A 25,442-nucleotide genomic window follows, 5' to 3' on the forward strand; every position below is an offset into this window, starting at 1 on the left:
CACATATCCAGGCCGGGGTCTCAGGATAACGTGAAAGTCACCGGGCACGAATTCCAGGCACGATTCGTCAACCGAAAATGCGTGCAGGTCCCCTACCCTCTTAACCGAGGCCAATGCAACCAGGAGGATGGTCTTAAGGGACAGTACTTTTAACTCCACTGACTGCAAAGGCTTGAAGGGATGACTCCGGAGAGATGTAAGTACCAGGGAGAGATCCCAAGAGGGTATAGAGGAAGGGCGAGACGAATTCAGTCTCCTCACCCCCCTCAGGAACCTGACGATCAGGTCGTGCTTCCCCAAAGACTTACCATCAACTGCATCGTGAAGTGCGGCAATAGCGGCAACATACAGCTTGAGGGTGGAGGGAGCCCTCTCGCAGGAAGGAAAGCACAGACCTGACTGAACATGTCCGGGGAGAGGAACACCATTCGACAAACAGGTTCCACTTCAACGCATAGAGGTTTCTCATAGAAGGAGCTCTAGCGGAAGTGATAGTGTCTACAACCGACTGGGTTGGGGGAGATCACCTAGAACCTCTGCGTCCTGTCCAGGGACCAGACATGGAGTTTTCAGAGGTCCGGACACGGGTGCCAGAGGGTGCCCCGTCTCTGAGTCAGAAGGTCCTTCCTCAGAGGAATGGGTCCGACCACTGAGTGAGGGTATGACGGCAGTTTGGTGTCATGGGGACATGGATCTCGGGACCCAGCCGTGCAGCCAGTGCTGAAGCGGCCTCATATGAAGAAATCCGAGTGGCGTGACTGCGGCTGTGGATGCCATATGCCCCAGGAACCTCTGAAAAAGTTTCAGTGGGGCCGCTGTCCTACGCTTGAGCGAACTCAGGCAGTTCAACACTGACTGGACGTGCTCCTCTGTGAGCCGCGCTGTCTGGGTGACTGAGTCCATTTCCATACCGAGATAAGAGATCCTCTGCCCGGGGGCGAGTTTGCTCTTGTCCCAGTTGACCATGTCCCTGTGTTCGCACAACTGCTCTCACGAGCTGGCCAGAATGAGCCAGTCGTCGAGCTAGTTGAGAATGCGAACACCCTGTTCCTTGAGCGGAACAATGGCTGCCTCCGCAACCTTGGTAAAAACGCGGGGCGACAGGGCCAGCCTGAAGGGAGCCCTGTGTCGAGGCAGAATCGAGACATGAAAGTATGCGTCCTTCAGGTCGATCGCTGCAAACCAATCCTGGGGACAGATGCCTTCGAAAATAAGATGCTTATGCAGAAAGTCAAGTCAAGTCAAGTCAAATGTATTTATATAGCGCTTTTTACAATTGGTAATTGTTTCAAAGCAGCTTTACATATTAGAAGCACAGAAAAAAAAAAGAGAAGTGGTTAAAAATAAGCTGTACAAGCAAGCGTGGTAATATGTAACATATACAAGATGGTGCTACATTAAGACAATGTCGGCTGACTCCCAGGGGTGGAAAAAACCCCCTAGGAGAAAAACCCAGCGTGTTAACACTGGGAAAAAAGTCCTAGGAGGGAAAAAACCCCTTGGAAGATATATATAATATATGTAAATGGATATGGAGATCAAAATCTGAATTATACATTTGTATTATAGAGATTAAAAATAGATTATATATAAATATATGTAAGCGGATACGGGGATTAAAAATCTGAATTATAGATGCAGTCAGGACTGGATCTGTAGGCCCATTGTCTCCTGGGCTACGTTGTAGTCAGGTCTCCACAGGTTCTCCATCTGATCTGGATACGGCCTGGATCCAGCACCCGGCAAACCTCAGGATAAGCAAAGAGACAGATATTAGCGTAGATGCCATTCTTATTCTGATGTACAGGTATATCTAGTGTTATAGGAAATGTTCTCGGTTCCGGCCGACCTAATTATTGCAGCGTAACAATCCTTTAACGGATTTGAAAAATGTTAATGTATTGATAATGTGTTATGTGTATGCAAGAGCAAAGAGATGTGTTTTTAGTCTAGATTTAAACTGACAGAGTGTGTCTGCTTCCCGAACAATGCTAGGAAGATTGTTCCAGAGTTTAGGTGCTAAATAGGAAAAGGATCTGCCGCCTTCAGTTGATTTTGATATTCTGGGTATTATCAACTGGCCTGAATTCTGAGATCGCAATAGACGTGAGGGACTATAATGCGCCAAGAGCTCGCTTAGATATTGGGGAGCTAAACCATTTAGAGCTTTATAAGTAAGTAGCAAGATTTTAAAATCTATACGATGTTTAATAGGGAGCCAATGTAATGTTGACAGAACTGGGCTAATATGGTCATACTTTCTGGTTCTAGTAAGAACTCTAGCTGCCGCATTTTGGACCAACTGTAGTCTGTTTAAAAGCCGAGCAGAACAACCACCCAGTAGAGCATTACAGTAATCTAGCCTTGAGGTCATGAATGCATGAACCAACTGTTCCGCATTTGTCATTGAGAGCATATGTCGTAATTTAGATATATTTTTTAGATGGAAGAAGGCGGTTTTACAGATACTAGAAACATGACTTTCAAATGAAAGATTGGTATCAAAGAGCACACCCAGGTTCCTAACTGAGGATGAAGATTTAATGGAGCACCCGTCAAGTGTTAGAGAGTATTCAAGGTTTTTTCGTGAGGAAGTTTTTGGTCCAAAGATTAGGATATCAGTTTTTTCTGAATTTAATAATAAGAAATTTCTTGTCATCCAGTTTTTAATGTCAGCTATGCATTCTGTTAGTTTTGTGAATTTGTAGGTTTCGTCAGGGCGCGAGGAAATATAGAGCTGAGTATCATCAGCGTAGCAGTGAAAACTAACACCATGCTTCCTAATTATCTCTCCTAAGGGCAGCATGTACAGAGTGAAAAGCAACGGTCCTAGTACTGAGCCTTGTGGTACTCCATACTGAACTTGTGATCGATACGACATCTCTTCATTAACTACTACAGACTGATAACGGTCAGATAAGTAAGATTTGAACCATGCCAAAGCAATTCCACTAATGCCAATATAGTTTTCAAGTCTTTTTAAAAGAATGTTGTGATCGATAGTGTCAAAAGCAGCACTGAGATCCAATAACACTAATAGAGAAATACAGCCACGATCGGATGATAAGAGTAGATCGTTTGTAACTCTAACGAGAGCAGTCTCAGTACTATGGTATGGTCTAAATCCTGACTGGAAATCCTCACAGATTCCATTTCTTTCTAAAAAGGAGCACAGTTGTGTTGAAACTGCCTTTTCTAGTATCTTTGACAGAAAAGGTAGATTCGAGATTGGCCTGTAATTTACTGAATCTCTCGGATCTAATTGAGGTTTTTTAATAAGAGGTTTAATAATAGCCTGCTTAAAAGTTTTTGGCACGTATCCTAGTGTTAAAGATGAATTAATTATATCAAGAAGTGGACCTACGACCTCTGGAAGCATTTCTTTCAGTAGTTTAGTCGGCATTGGGTCTAACATACATGTTGTTGATTTTGATGATTTGATAAGTTTAGATAATTCTTCCTCTCCTATAGCAGTGAACGATTCTAGTTTTACCTCAGGGACACTACAGTGCACTGTCTGAAGCGAAACTGTAGACGGTTGCATGTTTTTAATTTTCTCTCTAATATTGTCAATCTTGCAAGCAAAGAAGTTCATAAAGTCATTACTGCTGTGCTCTTTGGAAACGTCAACAGTTGAATCTCTGTTTCTAGTTAATTTAGCCACTGTGTCAAATAAATACCTAGGATTATGTTTGTTTTCTATTAAGAGATTTGAAAAATAAGTAGATCTATCATTTCTTATAGCCGTTCTGTACTCAATCATTTTTTCTTTCCACGAAAGGCGAAAAACTTCTAGTTTTGTTTTCTTCCAGCTACGTTCTGCTTTTCTCACAGCTCGTTTTAGAGCCCGAGTGTGCTCATCATACCACGGCGTTGGATTAGTTTCCTTAATCTTCTTTAGACGTAAAGGAGCGACTGCATCTAATGTGCTGGAAAAGAGAGAGCCAATAGTTTCTGTTGCAGCATCAAGTTCTTCTAAATTGTCAGGTATACTAAGGCGATGAAACTGCTCGGGGAGATTATTTATAAAGCAATCTTTAGTGGTAGAAGTGATGGTTCTACCATATTTATGGCTGGGTGGTGGTTTTGTAGCCTTGGCTAACTGTATTATACACGAGACTAAATAATGATCTGATATATCATCGCTCTGCTGTAGAATTTCAACAGCATCAATATCAATCATATCAAAATATCAGTATTAGATCTAGGGTATGATTACGACAATGAGTGGGTCCTGACACGTGTTGTCTAACTCCAATAGAGTTTAAAATGTCTGCAAATGCCAATCCAAATGCGTCTTTATTATTATCTACATGGATATTAAAATCACCAACAACAAGGACTTTATCCGCAGCCAGTACTAACTCTGATAGAAAATCAGCAAATTCTTTGATAAAGTCAGTATGGTGCCCTGGTGGCCTGTATACAGAAACGCAAATGGCAGCCAGAGAAGGGACCGATTCAGGACACGCAGATCCAGGATGGATCCAGGATTGGCCGTAACCCACCACCTTTCTTGGGTACAATGAAGTAGGGGCTGTAAAACCCTGACTTCATATCGGCTGGAGGGACCGGCTCAATTGCATTCTTCGCCAGGAAGACAGCAATCTTCGCACAGAGAACAGATGCATTGTCCAGGGACACGCAAGTATAATGGATACCCCTGAACACCGGGGGACACCAGGTGAACTGAATCGCATAGCCGAGTCTGATGGTACGAATGAGCCAGCGGGACTGGCTGGAAAGCGCTAGCCAGGCTCCCAGACTCCGAGCCAGCGGGACCAAAGACACCACAGACGTACCCGGCATGGGGCAGTGAGGCAGAGTGCTGGGACCCGACTCGGACGGCATAGCGGCCCGAAGTGGGGTCGGACTCTGTGAGGTGGCAGTGTGTATGGGAGACGGCGCAAGAGAGGTGGCCTCAACAAACACACTGGAACCTGCTGGCGAGGTGAGAGGGGACTGAGAGTGGCGAGGCGGGGCGCCGCACACTGCCAGCCTCGCCCTCCGGAGTCCAGCGGTACCCACGGGACAGTACGAGACACAAATTCCCCCCGGCCCTCCTCCAGGGAAGGGAGAGATGCAGGCATCATCTCCTGAAGAGCTAACATCCTCTCCCCCGGGTTGCCCGTCTCAGGACCGCTTCCTCGTTCTCTTGCCACCTAGCTTGGCTGGGGTCTGAGCAGTCTGAGCGGGCTGGGTGCCACGTCCGCGACCGGCTCCCTGCTGTCTGGCGGGTGTAGGCTGCTGCTTTGCAGACTTAGCAGGGGCGGAGGATGACGCAGGTGGGCGCCCTCAGCGACGAGCAGACTGAGGTTGCGCAGCCGACAGTGGGGTGGAGGCAGCAGGGGACCGCCGGGGCAAGATGTGTTTGATGGCCTCAGTCTGCTTCTGTTCAGCCGAGAACTGCTTGGCGAAGATCTCGACCGCGTCGCCGAATAGGCTGACCTGAGACACGGGGGAGTCCAGGAACTGAAACTTGGTCAAGATCACCCTGGGGTATGTCCATGAGTGCTTTGGCCTGATAGACCTGTCAGGGACATGGCATGCAAAGCAGAGGTGGCCTGTCCGCAGGCTCTGTAAGCTTTCTCTGTCAAGCTCGACGAGAATTTACAGGCCCGGGATAGGAGGCGCCAGCCAGCGGCCATTGGACACAGTTGCATCACAACGGCTCGCTCGACTGGGGGATCCCAGCGTACCCCTTAGCCTCCCCGCCATCCAGAGTGGTGAAGGGGAAGAGGGATCAGGCCTGCCACAAAAGCTATACGGCGTTCTCCACGACTTGGTCACCTCCTCATGCACTTCCGGAAAGAATGGTACCAGGGCGGAATGCTGAGGTCCAGCGTGGGCTGCCCCGAGAAACTAGTCGTCCAGCCGAGAAGGTTCAGGACACGGTGGAGGATTCCAGACAAGCCCGACCTTCTTGACGGCCCGGGGAAGCACAGCCGTCAACTTTGGATTGGCCTCGGGCAACGCTGCAGTCTTCACAACCACAACGTAGCCCTGAAGTATCAGCAGAGATCGAGTCGACTAGATCATCCACTGTGAAGGCCTCATCGACACGACAGCCAGTAGCACAGTTCCTCAACAAACAGTCCATACCGGCGTGACGAATACGATTCTCAACTGGATGGAACTGAAATAAATACTTTGAATGTTGTGATCCTATCAGATTTATGATAGCAACCTGAATCGTAACAAAGCACTGTTCGCCAGAGGAGAACTGGCCCCCCGACTAAGCCTGGTTTCTCCCAAGGTTTTTTTTTTTCTCCATTTTAAAACCTATTTGCCACTTGTTTGCCACCTGATGTCACCTGTTGGAGTTTGGGTTCCTTGCCGCTGTCGCCTTTGGCTTGCTTAGTTGGGGACACTTGACATTTGACTTGACATTTGATATTCAACAGTATTCTTGACATTTATTCAACAGTGCTTTGATCTGCCTGCATTGACACTATTCTTGAAGAGCTGCTGTGCAGCAAAAACTATGTACCAGTTATCAATGTAAAGCTGCTTTGATGCAATCTGCATTGTAAAAAGTGCTATATAAATAAAGATGACTTGACTTGACTTCATCTCCCAAGGACTCAAGCTCACCTTCTGATGCCACGATTGACATCTGTTCGTCCACAGGTGCACCGAAGGAAACAGCTGGTCGCTTGACAGAGGGACCAGCACGATCCTCCAGCAACACCACAGGCTGCAGTGTTGTAGAGGGGATAGAGGCCTGCAGGGAAGCCCTAACTGTGATCCTCAGGTCACCCTTTCTACATGCCGACGTGCCGCTCCCCTAATCGGAGCCAGAGATATCAGCCGAACGGGTCATAGGGGAGGGAACCAAGAGAACCAAGGAATGAGAGTCTAGACCTCAACACTAAGATACCCACAGTTCTCACCCACAGTGAGAACCTGAGCTATCCACAAAAGCTGCCTCAGCATGCTGAATGCCCAGGCATGTGACACAGCGATTGTGACCATCAGCGGGGACCAGGGAACGACCACATCCAGTAACGCACAGACAAAATTACATCTTGAAAAAGACGCAGGGTTCATCTGTGATGCTCTTTTAGACGGGGGAAATTCAGCTCTTGTTCTTTGTGCTGAAGCACACAGAGAACAGCTGCGATGTGAATGCAGGTACCCCACTCCCTGAGTCACACGCACAGAGGAACTGGCCCAAATCGCAAACCAAACAGGGCAGAAAACAATGCTGTGAAAACAGCAGTTGAGAGCTGTATAAAAGTTGAGAAAGCTCGCTCTTTGAAGGCTCGCGGCTTCACTGTAGGGTGCCTTAACACAAGCATGACGAAACAAAGGCTCTTCAAAGGCTTGAGAAGTCACTCTTAGTCAAATAGCAGGAACACAACAGGTTGGCTCTGAAATGAAAGACGAGTGCGATTGCATCCGCTTCCCTATTTATACCCACCTGGCGGGGGCAGTGCGCATTATGCAAATATCACATACCAATTCCATTGGCTTGTTTAGTTTCACTCGAAGCTGATAAGGCTCTCTAGCGATATCCCAATTCGTCGGTCACTATTGATGTACGTCGAACGTGACCGACTGAAAGGGAACCAGTGTTACATTTGTGACCAAGATGTTTTATTTTAAACATATATCTATGCACAAGAACTCATTTAGCCAGAATTTAGATTTGGAATGATCTGTTTAATAATAAATTGTTTACATGTTTGCGTTATTAGCTAAAGGCATGTGAATCACTAAAAGAAAGTGCACTGATAATGTAGAAAGTATGAATGTGTTTGGGGGTGAAGTTCTTGAAAACAATTATGTAAATGAATCAGTGGAAGGATGAGTAAGGTATGTTAAAAATGTTTGTATTTAATGTTATTTATATTAAAAGTTTGTGTTTAAAATTTCTTGCTGAAGCACTTGGCATGACTAATCACAATTCAGGAAATGCAAATGGAACATCTGGAACTTTTTTTTTTTTTACAGGCAACTGTTCCACTAAACATGTTTCATCCTGATTGTACCTTCTCTAATTTCATAGAATTAAGCCAGAATTATTCTTATTATCCCATTATGGATCTGTCTGTACTGCCCTCCATAAAAGTTTATTCTTTTTGTGTTTATCTAATAATTGTATTAAATAAATCTATCTGTCTGCCTTTCTCTCTGTCTGACTGTCTGTCATTTACCTTCATTTTTTTTTAAAGTTAAACTTTTAGATAAGCTTTCTGAAGCATACATCGATGTCTGTCATGGAAAAAAAAAAAAAAAATCTGTTTGCATCTGAGATTGTCCGGAAGATGGTTTATTGTTGCATAGACTATAAACCTAAAGAAATCTTCCATCTGTGGCATTCTATAACAATCTCTTTTTCACTGTCACCTGACATATCACTGCTTGCATGCTGAGATGCACAATCATATATTCAGGTACCTGTATGCAGATAAAGCTGTTCTCTGTGTTGTGTTGTGTTGTGTTGTGTTGTGTTGTGTTGTGTTGTGTTGTGTGTGTGTGTGTGTGTGTGTGTGTGTGTGTGTGTTGGTTTTTGTGGTTTACGAGGACTTTTGACCTGAATATGCACCAGCATTACGGGGACATTTGGGTTTATGAGGACACAGGCCATGTCCTTGTAATTCCGGCAATGTAGATGCCTTTCTCTATGTCCCAGAAGCACCCTCTCCAATTTTCGCGGCATGTCCTTATATACCACAAAAACCTGATTTTATACCATACACTGTGTATCCTCTGTGTACGAGAGTGCGCCCCTGCAGCCGGGTCCTGGTACTGTACCGGCGTCATCGAAAATTTGCATTTTTCACACAAGTGTAAGTATTGAGGCCTGTGATTGGTCAGATCGGTACTGGTAGGCGGGAAATCACGAAAACAAGATGGCGCCGACGGGCGGAGCCTAATTCCGCAGCCCCTATTGGTTGCATACGCAATGAACAACAAGCGAGACAAGATGGCGCCGGTGGGCGGAGCCTCATTCAGCTTCAGCTTCAGCATAGGTCTGTATAACAAGCGAGTTAATGCAAAATACTAATTATTTAAGTGTTATTGCCTATAATTTTTCATTTGTGAATTAAATATATGAATAAATAGTGATCCTCGATTAAAAATATCCCTTAAATGTCATGTAATAAAGTATAAAAGTAACTTGAACGCTGTTTACTCAGTATTTATACAGTTTATTTATCTCGTTAGCATATGCTATTCATGTAAACACAACCACACATTAACTCGTGCGCTCACATCACATATATTTATTATTATTATTTTAATCCCGCGTATATTATATTAAGTATGGTTTATAATAAGAGTCTTCGCGTTCATTTCCTGTTTGGCCCGGATAGAAGCTGCACCTGAGAAGACATCTGAGCACCTGATGGAGGCTACTGTTATTTTAAAGGTAAGTTCTTCTGCTTTTTAAATGCTTGTGGGTCCGTTTGGCTTGTTTGTTCATGTTTTGTAAGCTCTTTGCAGCTCGTTTTACAGTTATAAAACAGCTAGCTCGCGATGCTAACGGCGCTAGCGAGATTGTGATTGTGTTTAAAGACTGTCAGGAGGGAATCAGCGATGCTTGTCATTTTAAACTGGTTTTCGATTTAACTATAATTGTAACTGCATCATTTTCTGATCGCATGCAATAACCTAGCCAAGCCATCATAATAAGGCGTTGTCATGACTACAGTCGGCATTTCACCCAGTACAGTATCCTCACATACTAGCCTACTGTAAATATTACTACAGTTCTGCTTGATTTAAAGACATTAAGAAACAAAGATTTACTGGCTATGATAAGATGTATCAGAACTGTCAGTCTTATTCAGTCAAATTAATACTGTCAGTATTATTGTCTAGAATTTATCAATTGTAAAAATTTATGAAGGAATATTGATCCTCAATTATACATAATTCTTAAATATCATACAATAAAGTATGAAAATAACTTGCTGTTTACTATAATTTATCTTTTGATGTTTATACTAAAAACAGAAGATGACAGAAGACACATCAGATCATGCTGAAGTGAAACAGTGATGGAGAAAGCCCAATCTCTGGAGGAAGATGATTTCACCTGTGTCAGGTATATTATATGTTATTTACAGTCATGATTTTACTTGTTTTATTATTAAAGGTTAAATGTTACTCCGGGAAATAGGGCTACACAATATTGCAGAAAATCTGACATTGCAATATTTAGTTTTTCTGCAATTTATATATTGCAATATGAAAACAATTCCACCAGATGAATTGAATAGCTCTATTTGAAAATAATTAATCATTCTAGGATGATTGGGATAATTTTGTAGGGTAGTGCATCTGCTTAGAGAATAATAAACGAATTACAAGCTTAGATAAACACAATAAAAATAAGATACAAATTAAAATAAGCAGTGCTTTATGTTTTTCAGGTTAATCTAACTGTATTGAGATACACACATTGAGGAAAGCATGTATGGGTCCAATATTATATGCATCCGTTTTCTTAATTGTTTACAATACAGAACCGACTGTTTTCGCTGAGAGTGTTTGTTCAAGCTCAAAGATAAGAGAAAGAGAACTGAACTCTGTGTTCACGTGCTGTCTGTCTGTCAGAAAACAGTGCAAGTTCATATTGTGTTTGATGTTTAAATTGACAGGACTTAAAAACACAAGCAAATGATAAGCTTTCACTCTATGATGGATAAACTTTGCAGTTAATACGTGAATCACATGCGCTCTTAACCGGGGGCAGCTGGACCGTTCGGATCAACTACGATCCCTACACTTGACATTGCACATCCTGTGATGTGACTTTTGTGGATGCACACATCGGGATACAATGCTAAAACCATACATCGTGCAGCCGTAGTCCGTATGGATCGCAGATCAACTATGATCCCTATAGCCTACTTGACTTCATTTATACTGCAATGTCACACCCAGTGTTGGGGGTAACGCATTACAAGTAACTTGAGTTACGTAATCAGATTACTTTTTCAAGTAACTAGTAAAGTAACGCATTACTTTTTCAATTTACAACAAAATATCTAAGTTACTTTTTCAAATGAGTAACGCAAGTTACTTTTTCACATTTATTGACTGACATGTTGTCCCCATGTTGTGAGAAATAAAGTGCAGAGATATTGTGTGCGCTGTGTAAGCATGATGGTTATTGTAGTTCTAGACTAAATGTGAACATGCATTTACTCATCTCACTTGCACAAAAACATTCAGTATTCCTCAAAATGAATAAAAACAGTGAAATGCAATCTCAGAATTTTTGCAAACCTGTAATAATTCACTATATTAAATTACACAAATATACCTTATGTATTTAATCTCAATTATTAACCAATGTCTCTGCTGCTGACCTTCAATATATCTAATTCAGCCATACTAATAAGCAGAAATACTTTAGATTAGATTTAGAAATAAGAACTAGAACTTCCTTCTCCTGTATCCTATTCTTCTTAAATCCAGAACGGCAGCACATCTGAAAGGTTTGTTTGAGCTGCGCCCTCTACTGTACAGGTGTAAATATGCTTTTCCTTCAGCCTGAGGCTTATTGATTTCACTTTTGGTGTGAAAGGGCCTTTTTTGCCAAAAATAGAACTTTTTTGTTGTTATTAAAAAACAAACAAACAAGCAAGCCCAGCCCCGGTGAGAAAAAGTAACGCAAAAGTAAAGTAACGCATTACTTTTCATAAAAAGTAACGAAGTAACGTAATTAGTTACTTTTTTAGGGAGTAACGCAATATTGTAATGCATTACTTTTAAAAGTAACTTTCCCCAACACTGGTCACACCCACAGATAGGTATCAGTGACAAAACTATATATTGTGCAGCCCTACATGGCTTTATATATGCATTAGGGTTGCACAATATATCGCATGTGATTGTCACGCGCATTTCGTCAGTAAAGCCGGTTCCCTGATTACTGCTAAATCGCCATCACCTGCTTTCAAATGGAGCGGCATTTAATAGACAGAGCCGTAGATCACTGACAAGCTACGCAATATCGCGTTCATTATCGAAGGCGATTCATCTGCGATATGAACGCGATATTGCATAGCTTGTCAGTGATCTACGGCTCTGTCTATTAAATGCCGCTCCATTTGAAAGCAGGTGATGGCGATTTAGCGGCAATCAGGGAACCGGCTTTACTGACGAAATGCGCGTGACAATCACATGTGATATATCGTGCAGCCCTAATATGCATCACATTACATGCGTGTTCATGGCAGTATGTCAGGTTGTGTGTAGCTTTACACCTGTTTTATGAGGACACGTGTTTTATGAGGACATCATGAGAACATGTTCTTCATGTTTGACTTGACTGAAGAATCTCAGTGTGTTGTTAGATTGACACAAGCCTGGTCTATGAGGACACTAGTTTTACCGGGACTCTGGGGTGCACCCATATGGAAGATTGGGATCGATACTGATAACCCATAATTCACAGCTCACTGTAGCAAATGTCAATATTGAAAACTCATCATTGTGTTTGTTAGATTAGATATAATAATTTTAGAAGTAGGTAAAAAGAAGCACCCTCAGTTGAAATTGACTTTCAATGAGTAATACTGCAATGAACAATTTTTTTTCTTTATTTTGATTTGATTTTTATTTGCTTTTCTTTCTTATTTTCAGATGGTAACTGAGAAGAATCAGATTCAGAAGAATAAGATACAGCAACAATAAAGGTATCAAATAAAGTAAAGTAATAGAGTTAGTCCTTAAAGGTGCTAAAGAGGATGTTTTGTTTTATACATTTTTGCAATATTACTTGAAACTGTGTTTACTAACTGATAAAACACTATTTATTAGGTGCACTGAAAGTAATAATATTATACAATATATATACAACATCTGTGCACGAGGTAGGGCCTTAAAAACATCAGCCAATCGCGTAAACGATTGGCCCTCTGGCTTGTCAATCACTGCCGTGACGTTCCTTGTGAGAGACGTGCGGCTGCGTGCTCCAGTAACTTTCCACACTCCACAGGCGCTGCATGCAATGTTTTTGTCAGGAGACAGGAGTAACAACTGCAGATTATGAGTTACCTGCGGTGAGTCCGACATAATGAATCCACTAACACGACACAGCGAATGCCGGCGGTAAACACTCGTGTTCCTATACTTGTGCACAAGTTTTGGGAGGCGTTCCCTCGAAATGAGCTGTGAAGGAGGGGGGTTGTTCTTACGCATGCGCTCATTTCAAAAACTCAGTAACAGTCTTTGGTTTCTCAGTCGACGAAAAGATCCTCTTTAGCACCTTTTAAAGAATAGAACAGATTTCAATGTTTCTAAGAAGCAGATTGTTTGCCACAGTTATCAGTCACTGAATTATGATTGTGTGTGTGAAAAGTGAGTCATGATCACTTACTGTACAACTAGCACACCTCGTTTCACCACTATCACTCTCATACATACCCCTAACCTAACCCTAACCCTAACCCTGAACTCAGGGCGCCATCCAAATGTATCTAGTTATCAGTGTCCCGGTAAAACTAGTGTCCTCATAGACCAGGCTTGTGTCAATCTAACAACACACTGAGATTCTTCAGTCAAGTCAAACATGAAGAACATGTTCTCATGATGTCCTCATAAAACACGTGTCCTCATAAAACAGTTGTAAAGCTACACACAACCTGACATACTGTGATGAACACACACACATAATGTAATGAACATTACCATGGGTTTTTAAATATTGAAATATTGATTTGAAATGGATCTATTTTGTGATCTTGTATATGATCTCAAACCAATATTTCATGTGCACATATTTATTGATCGGAAGCTGTGAATGGGGGACACTGATCATCCTGTCCATGTTTAATTTGCATTAATCACTGTCTGACTGTACATTATCCCTTTGATATATTTCATATATACTGAAGGTTTGTAACTCTTAGGTGAAGTGATTGTATATAAAGCTTTATTTCTTATTTTCAGATAAGCCGTGAGACCCCGCTGTCATCAGTGACGATTGTGCTGCTCTTACTGTGGGACTAGACCAGGTAAGTGAGAGTTGTGCTGTAAGAGAATGAGCAAATGTAGCAGAGACACTTGTGAGATCTAGGCTGTTAACATATTCAGACCAGTGTTTATGTCTAATTTGATGTTTGCAGACTCTCAGTGAGGTTGGACCCTCCGCTCTCAAAATGAACACTCTGTCCCAGTCAGAAGTCAGAGATGTACAGAAGGTATTGTTTTTCTTTTTGGAAATCAAATTAGGCATGTGCAGATAAATCTAAATCCAAATTCTAAAATACTTTGAGAGCCTGATTACAAAAACAATAGACAGTGTCCCAAACACTTCAACATAAATCAAACATATACAGTACAGCAGTGTAGTTTGAACCAGTATAAGATTCCTTTACTTTTACAATTATTTTGACACTACCGTTCAAAAGTTTGGGGTCAGTAAGAATTTTTAATGTTTTAAAAGAAGTATCTTCTGCTCACCAAGCCTGCATTTATTTGATTAAAAATACAAACAAAACAGTAATATTGTGAAATATTATTCCAAATTAAAACAGCTGTTTTCTTTGTCAATATACAGTAAAGTGTAATTTATTCCTGTGATCAAATCTGAATTTTCAGCATCATTACTCCAGTCTTCAGTGTCACATGATCCTTCAGAAATCATTCTAATATGATGATGTGATGCTCAAGAAACATTTATTATTATTATCAATGTTGAAAACAGTTGTGTACAATTTTTTTTTCAAAATTCTTCGATGAATAGAAAGTTCAAAAGAACAGCATTTATTTAAAATAGAATATTTTCTAACATTATAATTGTCTTTACTGCCACTTTTGATCAGTTTAACTCATCCTTGATGAATAAAAGTATTGATAAATTTTATTTCTATCCCCCCAAAATAAAATTAAAATTCTTACTGACCCCAAACTTTTGAACGGTAGTGTTTAATGTTACAAAAGATTTAGATTTCAGACAAATGCTGTTCTTTTGAACTTTCTATTCATCATAGCATCATTAAATAAAAATGTAAATAAGTGTTTTCAACATTGATAATAATCATAAATGTTTCTTGAGCAGCAAATCATCATATTAGAATGATTTCTGAAGGATCATGTGACACTGAAGACTGAAGTAATGATGCTGAAAATTCAGCTTTGATCACAGGAATAAATTACACTTTACTGTATATTGACATAGAAAACAGCTGTTTTAATTTGGAATAATATTTCACAATATTACTGTTTTGTTTGTATTTTTAATTAAATAAATGCAGGCTAGGTGAGCAGAAGATACTTCTTTTAAAACATTAAAAAAATCTTACTGACCCCAAACTTTTGAACGGTAGTGTACATTCATATGGCCAATTTTCTTTATTTAAAAAAAGTGTCAACACTTTACAGTAAAGTTTATTGTTAGTATTAGTTAACATGAGCTAACAATGAATGAACAAATCCTGTAGAAGTTTTATTAATCTTAGCTAAGGTTAATCTCAACATTTCCCAAGACATTTTAGGATCCAGTGTTGTATCTGTTAACCTAAAATATACATGTTCATGTTAGTTCACAGTGCATTATTAACTCACATTTACAAGGGTTTTGCTCAGTTGATTCATGTTAGTTAATACAATAACAAATGAGACCTTATTGTAAAGTTGCAAAAAATATATATTGCCTCACTACTACTACTACTACTACTACTACTACTAATAATAATAATAAATAAAATTAAATAAAAATGCAAACAAGTTATTGGTCAACATTACTTAGGCTACATAAAAAGAAACACAATACATGTGCTATGGATGAATAAAATGAAAGCCTGTTGGGAAATGATTTTACTCAAACCATATTGTTGATGAAAATAAGAACAATACAAGTTGTAATGTTTTTGAAAAAAAAAAAGTGTATATAAACATCTTTATTAAACATCTTTAGCATTACTGTTTCAAATAACACTGTTTTAGCATGAACCTGAAGAGCTGAATGAACACCCATAAACCAAAGCGCTTTGTTAGATGGTTTTAGCTCAACGGGATGCAACTTATATATGATAAAGTAGATATTTATACAAAAAAATTACAACTTATACCTGCACAAAATCATGCACAGATGTACATGAATTAAGTCACAAAGTGTGAACTCCTGTTCTGGATACGCTCCCCACAACAACACGCTAAAAAACGGCAACTAATCCAAAATAATTCACAGCGTTTTATTACAGTCATGTTCTCATTATAATGTTATGTATATATGACAGTCCCAGCCATAGTTATTAATGTTATCCATTGCTGTTTGAGTGCGCATGCTGAAGAGATGATCACCGGTAGGCCTACAATGAAGCGCTTTCCTGCCGCGTTCATTAACTCAACCAAATGCATCCTATATGAGTTTAATCAGATATATATACACAAAATAAAAAAATACAACTTATAATTCCACAAAAGGCTGCGAATGCACAAGCAAACTGACTGTGCTAGTCATAAAGGTGTAACTCCGCAGATGCGCTCTTCGTGTAACAACGCTCTGATTTCACAGATTTGTGATTCACCTTAACTGTATCTTCCTTCAAGCAGTTCAATACTATCATGGAGAACAACGCACATCATATAATCCATTATTTATCAGTGTTAAAATATCGGCCTAGTTCGGACTGAGAATGATAACATTAAAATTAGCATTTATCGGCCAGTAAGATATGGTGGCTGATATATCATGAATCCCTGATTGGTTATGGCAGTATATTTATAGAGTTTTAACTATATGCATGATTCCAACGTTAACTTATGTCACCGTTTTAAATGTGTAGGTCACTACTATAACGCATTAGTTTGATCACTATTAATACTGAGTGGTTTAAAATGTACCATCATACCTGAAGACATTTGTGTTGAGCATGTGAACACAATAGCCAATCGGATGCGTTTGTTAGTCTGTATGAGTTTTTGCTTAGCGCGAGTGCTGCATGTTGAATCCTTTCATTATAACCAACAAAGTATAGACACAATGCCAATAAGAGATAAAGTGCACAACATAGACCGACACACACACACAACTTCATTTATTATAACGGACGTTTCTGCAGAAGTGCAGCTTTGTTTCTCGTGTTGTAATCGATAGCTTCAGTGGCTAATATGGCAGCGATCTTTGCTTTCTGTAGGCCTATATAACACATTTGTTTATGCTGCTAACTACACATTGCATAGTTTCTGGATTGACAAATGTATTTATATGTGCGATTAAATCCAATTGATGCTGATAACCATAGCAATGGGTGGATCAAAATAATCCTGATGCTGTGTGTCAAATGATCTTTTTATTAAGTATTGGAGTGTAAATGTAAAAAATAATAGACCTCCCACTTTTGCTATGTAATGTATTACTTTGTTCATTTGTTCAAACTGGCCACTCAGTGACTTTTTACTTTTAAATGTACAGATATTTAAATATAAAATTGTTCTAAGCTCTTTCTTTTGTCATCTGTCCTGACAGAATAAATTATTTAATTTGTGAATGAATAGGATATGTTAAATTCCAAACTTTTTCTTCGCATTTATTGTGGATTTACTGTCAGTACTGTGCTCACAGTTCACATGGGTACAGTATTTTGTACTGTGGATACAGTGTTCATCCACCACCACCAAAGAGCATTTCTGACCCAGGAAAAACCCTGTATTGTAAAATAGTTTTCATTGTATGTTTTCAGTTGACAGTTTAATTTGTGAATGAATAGGATATGTTAAATTCCAAACTTTTTCTTCGCATTTATTGTGGATTTACTGTCAGTACTGTGCTCACAGTTCACATGGGTACAGTATTTTGTACTGTGGATACAATGTTCATCCACCACCACCAAAGAGCATTTCTGACCCAGGAAAAACCCTGTATTGTAAAATAGTTTTCATTGTATGTTTTCAGTTGACAGTGATCAGTCAGTGTTAATCAGTGTTAAGTATCTGTACTGCTTCATTTGGATCATCTCTGAATCCTTTGTCTGTAGTAGAATGTTTATTTTTCTTTCTTTACCTTGCTTTCAGGTGAGCCCTGAGAAGGACCAGTTATCAATGGACAATCAAGATGGTGTTAGACGGAGAAGGTAATAAAAAGAGCATTGCATCATTTTAGAAAATGCTAGTCTAGTGAGAACTTTTTCACATAATCTTTGGGCCTGTTAACACCTGGTCATTTCATGTGTTTTTTACTGATTTGTTCAAACAATTTCATTTACGATTGGCCACATAAATGTGTCTGTACAGAATCAGGGGCCATATTCACAAAACATCTTAAGGCTAAAAGTAGCTCCTGACATGCCGATTTAGGAGAAACTCTATAATGTCAGTCCTAATTTTTGCTCTTAAGAGTATTTCACAAAACATTTTAGTGCTAAAACTAGCTCCCAAATCTGTAAAAGGTTAGGAGTAGTCAAGAGGACTCCTAAATCACTAAGACCAAATCACAAACAATCCTAATGGCCGTTGATTCCAATCCGCCCAAAGACACTGAACACTATTGAGACAATAGCGATAGAGCCTTGGGTGCTGAACCTTTTCTTCATACATGTAATAAATATTTGGATTTATAGATTTGAATTTATGAAAAAATGCCAAAAATCTATAATAAATAAATAAATAAATAAATAAATAAATAAAGTCCAATTACCTGTAGCAGTTGTTTTCACAAATTCACACTTACAAATAATTGAATAGAGTAAAAAACCAAGTGTAATAAGTGTATTTGGCGTCCTGTTCAAGGCGGTCGAGGGATCAGAGTTTGAAAATTTAGCCCAAATCCATAGTACTTCCTCATATCTCCACTGAGAGTGAGGAACGGGGTGGCGACGGGATGCAGAAAACGGTCGAGGAAACTATAGGTGAGATCGGCTCTAGTCAGTGTATATATACCTCCTCTCGAGCCAATTAGACTGCTTGAATGTGCTCCTCCCAAACTTTGTTTATAAAACATCATTTGACACTTGAATTCTGCAATCTCTCGAGATGCAGACATGTAAGAGGCTGACAATTAGCTGAACGTATACTAGTTTAATTGACCCTTCGCCAGGAGTTTGATTGACAAACAATCTAACCAATTATAACGCTAAATCCACCATTTTGTCCGACAAAGCAGTCAGGAGTTTAAGATTAACCTCGGTGGACTTGAACTTGAAAAATGGTGTACTGACGTCTTTCTGTGTTTTAAACAACATTCCTTCTGATGTTCATTCATGTTTATTTGATGCTATAAATGAACTAGTAGGAAGAGATGATCGATTCACGAGCCGCTTGAGCGGAGGCGCTACAGCGATCTGTCTTCAATTCCCGCGCTCTACGCAGATTTAACAGTATTCACATCATTAAAAGCTACCGCTTTGAGCTCCATTTTATTGATCATGAGCAGCATCAGCTCTGGTCAAATCATTTATTCTCACATCTTTTAATGAAGATGATGGTGTGTTGAGCGTTTTCGACTTTTTAAGTTTCATTTGAGGTATTTTGCACGTCAGCTTACTGAAGAGATACTCATCTGTTCATCTGCGCCAACGCATGCTGCAGTAATGCTGTCATATCTTTCTATAACATGCCTATAACACATTCTCACATGTTTATTATTTAGTATTTTTGGGAGGACTAAAATGTATTATTGTATAAATGTATATATTGTTTTAGACAACGTCCAAAGTGATTTGAGCGATCGGATTTAAATCCGTCTCGAATGCGTTTTGGAGGGCATTTACACCTGGTCTTTTCATTATTGCATAGCAATCCATTCAGAGAAAATGCATGAAGTGACCAGGTGTAAACAGATTTAAAAAAAACGTTTGAACCAAATGAGCTGAAAATATTTTTATATGCCTCATAATAGTGCTGGGTGGTATGACCAAAAATTTATATCACAGTATTTTTCAAAATTATATCGGTTTCACAGTATATGACGGTGTGTATATATATATATATATATATATATATATATATATATATATATATATATATATATATATATATATATATATATATATATATATATATATATGACTGGGCGTTAACCACATTTTCTACTGATTGAGAGAGGAAATACTGCAGTAGATTGACTAGAATGCCCTGTTTTACTGTCAGGATGAGTGAATATTGTAGAAAAATTCCACACTAGAGTTAATACAGGTTTACAAAACCCCACAAAATGATGCTGTGGGGAGACAACAACCAATAAAACACAGACCTGCAACACATTCATTACAGACACATGAATATTAAAATATGATCATGGAGATAGAAAAAAAAAAAAGAGTTGAGGGCACTTTAAGCATTTTAAAAATCTAACGCTATATAACAACAAACTGCCAAAAATAGGGAGAAACGCGGAAGAACATTTAAACTGTCTAAGGATATTTTCAGTACATTTAAGAGCACTACAGTCTCTGAACAAATGACACACGTAAGTTTAACACAGAAAGCAGTTAAATAAAGCAGTTAAATTTTTGACCATTCTTCTTTGAATTGTCAGTCTATGTATTAACTCACATCGTCTTCTGTGTAGCAGAATAACCCATCGTGTCATCGCGGTCGTGATCAGACGTACAGTTCAGTGTCCTTTGCATAACGTTACATTTCATTTGAAGAAGACGTGATGAAATATGTGCGCATACACGCTGCTGGCTCATGTTTAGAGTATTAGAGTATATGAAATAGGTCCATAAAAAACGTAAACATGCTCGCTCCGGTCTATATAATATGATCCATGTGGAGAAAGTTGTTAATCTCATCACGGCGCTCCGCTCTATCTCGCGTGCTGGTTGAATTCTCAGCTGTAATCAAGGACTGAATCCGAAATCGCCCCCTAAAACCTCAAATAGGGCATTATTTGAGGCGACAGCCATTTGTAGTGGCGTCCGAAACCATAGTGGACGTTATTGAGTGCACTCGTTCAATCCCACAATGCACCACAATGAGTGTACAGCCGATGCACACACAACGGCTGTCCGAATTCACTCACTCATTTTCATTCATTCTTTCAAGTGAATAATATAAGTGGATAACGTAGGGAATAGTGAATGAGGATTTAGGGGGTGATTTCGGACTTACTGTGATGCGATCTCAGCTGTGCTCTCACTACAGTGCAACAGTGAAACGGGACGCTCTCAAACAGTGACGGGCTGCGCCGCGTTCTGAACGTTGGTTAAGTGACACATACCGGTATTGCGGTATCATCAAAATTCATATCATAACAAAAATAAATACCGGTGTTCGGTATGAACCGGTATACCGCCCAGCACTACCTCATAATAAGATAAATTTTGGTCTTTGTGTTTTGTTTCATTGCTTTGGCAAAGCATTTCAAACAAACTAAAATCAACAGCACGATGTGGCTTTGTGCCCTTATCAAATTGCAAAAGCTGATAATTTGGAGATCACACTTTGTTCACTCGATCATCTTGTGATTCGGTGTTTTCCACGTCTCAGTTCACAGGGAATGAATGCAGTGAACTCTATCTCAGCAGTTTAACATGCATTTGGGAACGCAACGAGCACCAGTTACACATTTCACATTCGCATTATTTACAAAATTTGTGTGGCCAGTTGTTTCAAGTATTTCACCTGATTTGTAATAAGATGCATTTATAAACCTGTTTTCACTGAAACAGCTTAAGCGAAGAAATGAAGACAGAAGTATTGTAATGTCATATTGTAAAATAATTTTTCATTTACAGTAGTAGTATATTTCTGTCTTGGCAATAATTCTAATAATAGTCATCTAAAAGTATTAGTTATTATTATTATTTTTATTTTTATTTATTATTAAACAGCATAAAGTTTCATAAATTACTTTTGAAAACAGGTTAAACTGAAGATGTTCTTGTGTTTTAAAATTCTGTTTTTCTTCAAGATGAGATCAGTATGATGGATCCTAATGCCAGTGATCCTGATGAAAGTGTTTCTCAGGATGTTGTTCCTGCTGGAGCTGCGCAGGCGTCTCCAGTAATGCTGGTATGTGTTAACTAACAGGTTTATGTTTATTATTATTTTAACCCATTATTATTTTAGATTATTGCCATAAATACAATGCATAGATACAATTATATATTTATAGTTCAACTTAACATTTGTATTTTCACGAAAGAAAAATGGTTTTAAGCCAGTTATTTATATCTATTGCTGTAGTGTGTCAGTAGGAAATATCAGTTTATATTTCCAAACATTCCTTTTGCCATTAATTGTAATAATTAATGAGCAATAATCAGTTATTATATACAGAGATTTTTGTACTTATATAGTGCAACTTTTCTATAAGAATATTATTGGAATCAGGGTTGCACCAACATTGTAAATCTGGTTGATACAAATGAGTTTATCATTTTTGTGTTGGTAAAACACTTGGAGATGTTTAAAGGGATAGTTCACCCAAAAATGAAAATTTGATGTTTATCTGCTTACCCTCAGGGCATCCAAGATGTAGGTGACTTTGTTTCTTCAGTCGAACACAAATGATGATTTTTAACTCCAACCATTGCCGTCTGACAGCTGTATAATGGGTGTCAATGGAAACACAATTTATAAGAGTCAAAAAACATGCACAGACAAATCCATATTAAACCCTGCGGCTCGTGACGACACATTGATGTCCTAAGACACGAAACTATCAGTTTGTGTGAGAAACCGAACAGTATTTATATAATTTTTTACTACATCATGCGTTCACTCGGTTAAGGTCTGATCGCGCTCTGAAACAGCAGTGATGTCATATACATTTGACATTACTTCCGTTCCGTGAACTCACTGGTGTAAGAAAAAAATTATATAAATACTGTTCGGTTTCTCGCAAAACCGTCTTTTCGTGTCTTAGGACATAAATGTGCTACAAGCCACAGGGTCTTGAATTTGTCTATGTATATGTTTTGACTCTTATAAATTGTGTTTCTGACACCCATTATACAGGGGGCAACAGTAAAAAATCATCATTTGCAGAAGAAACAAAGTACCTAACTTGGATCACTGGGGGTAAGCAGATAAACATCACATTTTCATTTTGGGGTGAACCATCCCTTTAACAGGCTAATAACATTTAATCTCCAGAATAATATTTTGTGTCACTTGAAATTTTATTTTTAGATATCAGGTGTATAACCAGTTTTAAGTTCTAGGTATTTGAGAGTTAAATCTTAGTTTCCTGATCAGTATGTAACTGATTTCTTGCAGATGTTCAGAAGATGCCCATTTGGAAAACTGCTGAGTTTGTCAAGGTACCTGAGGTTTAAATTAGAGTACAACCATCATTGTAAGTACATGAGCTTTAAAAGAGTGGGAGCTTAATAAAGTATGTATCTGTACAGAGAATGAGAGTTCGGCAGAAATTAAAAAACGGAAAGGAAAAGGACAAGACGGAAAGGACAAAAGGTTTGCTGGTCAGATGCTGAAGTTACAGCTGTAATTGATCATTTTAAGGCACATATGACCAAAGGAAAATTGTGTCTCATTTGATGCTGTTCTATAAGGATTATTATTTTAGTTGTTGGTTATGTTAGTTTCATTCTAGAGCATGAATATACTAAGACTTCACTCTGTAAATCTCTAAAGTTTAACTGTTCTTTAAAGCAGTAGTTTGTCACAAAAACATGACAATTTAATATTCAACATTATTATTGATCTGACTGCATTGACACTATTGTATGAGAACTGAACTGAGCTGGACGATGACATGACTGTTGTCTCCAGAGCTGCTGCTGCTGTATAGATGAAGTGAACTAAATTAATAACTGATGAGTTTTACAACGTAATTGAATCAACACTGAACTGACTCAGGCTGAACAATGACACAATACTCTTCTAGAGCTGCTGTACAGCCCAAACAATCTTTGTTGAACAATGTTCCTGTTATGAGGGCTGCTTTGAAACAATATGTAGTTTAAAAAGCGCTTTATAAATAAAGGTGACTTGACTTGACTCAACAATTCTGTTCACATTTTTTCAAAGTTTTGAATGGTTGCCATTTCAATATGTCAAAACAGTAATGATGCTGTATGCTTTCTGATTACACAGATTACACAGTTGTCCATGTGTTATTGACCTAGTTTTTTAGTTGTGGATTTCATTTTCCCCTTAAAATGCCATTCCATGATGGTATTACATGGTTAAAACCGGAAAAACTCGATGTTTATGTTGTTATTTTAAGTCATAATTAAAGTACTTCTAATACACACTGGTCCCTGTAATGTTGGAGTGTGTCAGGTGTGTATTGTGTTTAAGATCAGGTACTCATTAATCACCTCAGTCTTGGTAATACACCATGTCGTCAGGTTTGTGTGTTACTCATTAATCACCTCAGTGTGTGGTCATGTACCATTAAACACACTGGTCCCTATAATGTTGGAGTGTGTCAGGTGTGTATTGTATTGAGGAACCGGTACTCATTAATCACCTCAGTCTTAATAATACACCATGTCGTCAGGTTTGTGTGTTGTGTGTGGTCATGTACCTGTAAAACACACTAGTCCCTGTAATCCAGAGAAATGACATGTTTTGTGTATTGTACAATAGGTGTCCTCATAAATCAGGTTGTACCCAAAAATCACAATTATGTCATAGGCGGGAACATTTTAGGATGGGCGGGAATGTCCTTGTATACCACTGATATATCAGGTTGTCATATTTTCCGTTCTGTTGTGTTTAAAGAAACTTTAAAGCCAGATCTGTGATCTGCAGATCAAAACAAAATTTTTGATAGTTTTATCATCACTGTAGGGCATCGGGAAAGGTGTGTCCCCCTAAACCACAATCCTACTGGTTTGAGCATCAAAGTCCTCGTAAACCACAAAAACCAGTGTGTGTGTGTGTGTGTGTGTGTGTGTGTGTGTGTGTGTGTGTGTGTGTGTGTGTGTGTGTGTGTGTGTGTGTGTGTGTGTGTGTGTGTGTGTGTGTGTGTGTGTGTGTGTGTGTTGTTTCTTCAGCTATGGGCACTTTCAAAAACAAGATAATCTTAAATCTTAAAATGTGATGTTTGAATTAAATAAAAAATTAAATCAAGGTAATTATCATGTCTGATATTTAATCTTAAACTCTAAACTAAAACTGATGCCTCCTTGGTAAACAAGTGCATTAACTTTTGGGAAAAAAAAAAAAAAAAAAAAAAAAAAACTTTATTAGGGGCAAAATTGTTAGCTGTGCTGATACTGCAACTATCATCTGAATAGTCATAATGTTTGATTGACATTTTCACATAATATATAAAAAACAGTCTAAAATGTAATAATTCATATTTATATGATGAATTAAAGTCTAGGTCTGTAAAAAAGACAAAAACAATCCAGTTTATACATAAAAGATAACTGAAAAGTAGAAAAACATTTTAATGTGATAAGATAATGTGATTCTCTTTGTGTGTGATTTCAGCTGTAAACCTAAGACTCCATATCACTGCATGCTGAGCTCCATGCTAAGATGCACAATCATACTGTATATTCATATCTAAATCAGTCATTAATATTCATTTATAATGTAGGTAGGCACTT

At 38.8% G+C, this 25,442-nt stretch overlaps 1 long non-coding RNA gene across 3 annotated transcripts; it reads left to right on the forward strand.

Moving 5' to 3' along the window:
• The first annotated feature begins 8,525 nt into the window (after positions 1-8,525).
• LOC125277271 lies at positions 8,526-24,475 on the forward strand. 3 transcript variants are annotated; one of them, XR_007186872.1, is made up of 10 exons: positions 8,526-8,978; positions 9,324-9,379; positions 9,967-10,057; positions 12,607-12,659; positions 13,915-13,979; positions 14,091-14,165; positions 17,983-18,041; positions 21,824-21,924; positions 23,134-24,230; positions 24,383-24,475. It is a non-coding gene; the product is annotated as an uncharacterized LOC125277271 (long non-coding RNA). The 3 variants fall into 3 exon arrangements; XR_007186871.1 differs by lacking the exon at positions 8,526-8,978 and having other exon boundaries at positions 8,987-9,379; positions 23,134-23,177; positions 23,268-24,230; XR_007186870.1 differs by lacking the exon at positions 8,526-8,978 and having other exon boundaries at positions 8,987-9,379.
• Positions 24,476-25,442: the final 967 nt, after the last annotated feature.

The sequence above is a fragment of the Megalobrama amblycephala genome, linkage group LG10, assembly GCF_018812025.1.
Source record: "Megalobrama amblycephala isolate DHTTF-2021 linkage group LG10, ASM1881202v1, whole genome shotgun sequence".
NCBI classification, from domain to species: Eukaryota; Metazoa; Chordata; class Actinopteri; order Cypriniformes; family Xenocyprididae; genus Megalobrama; species Megalobrama amblycephala.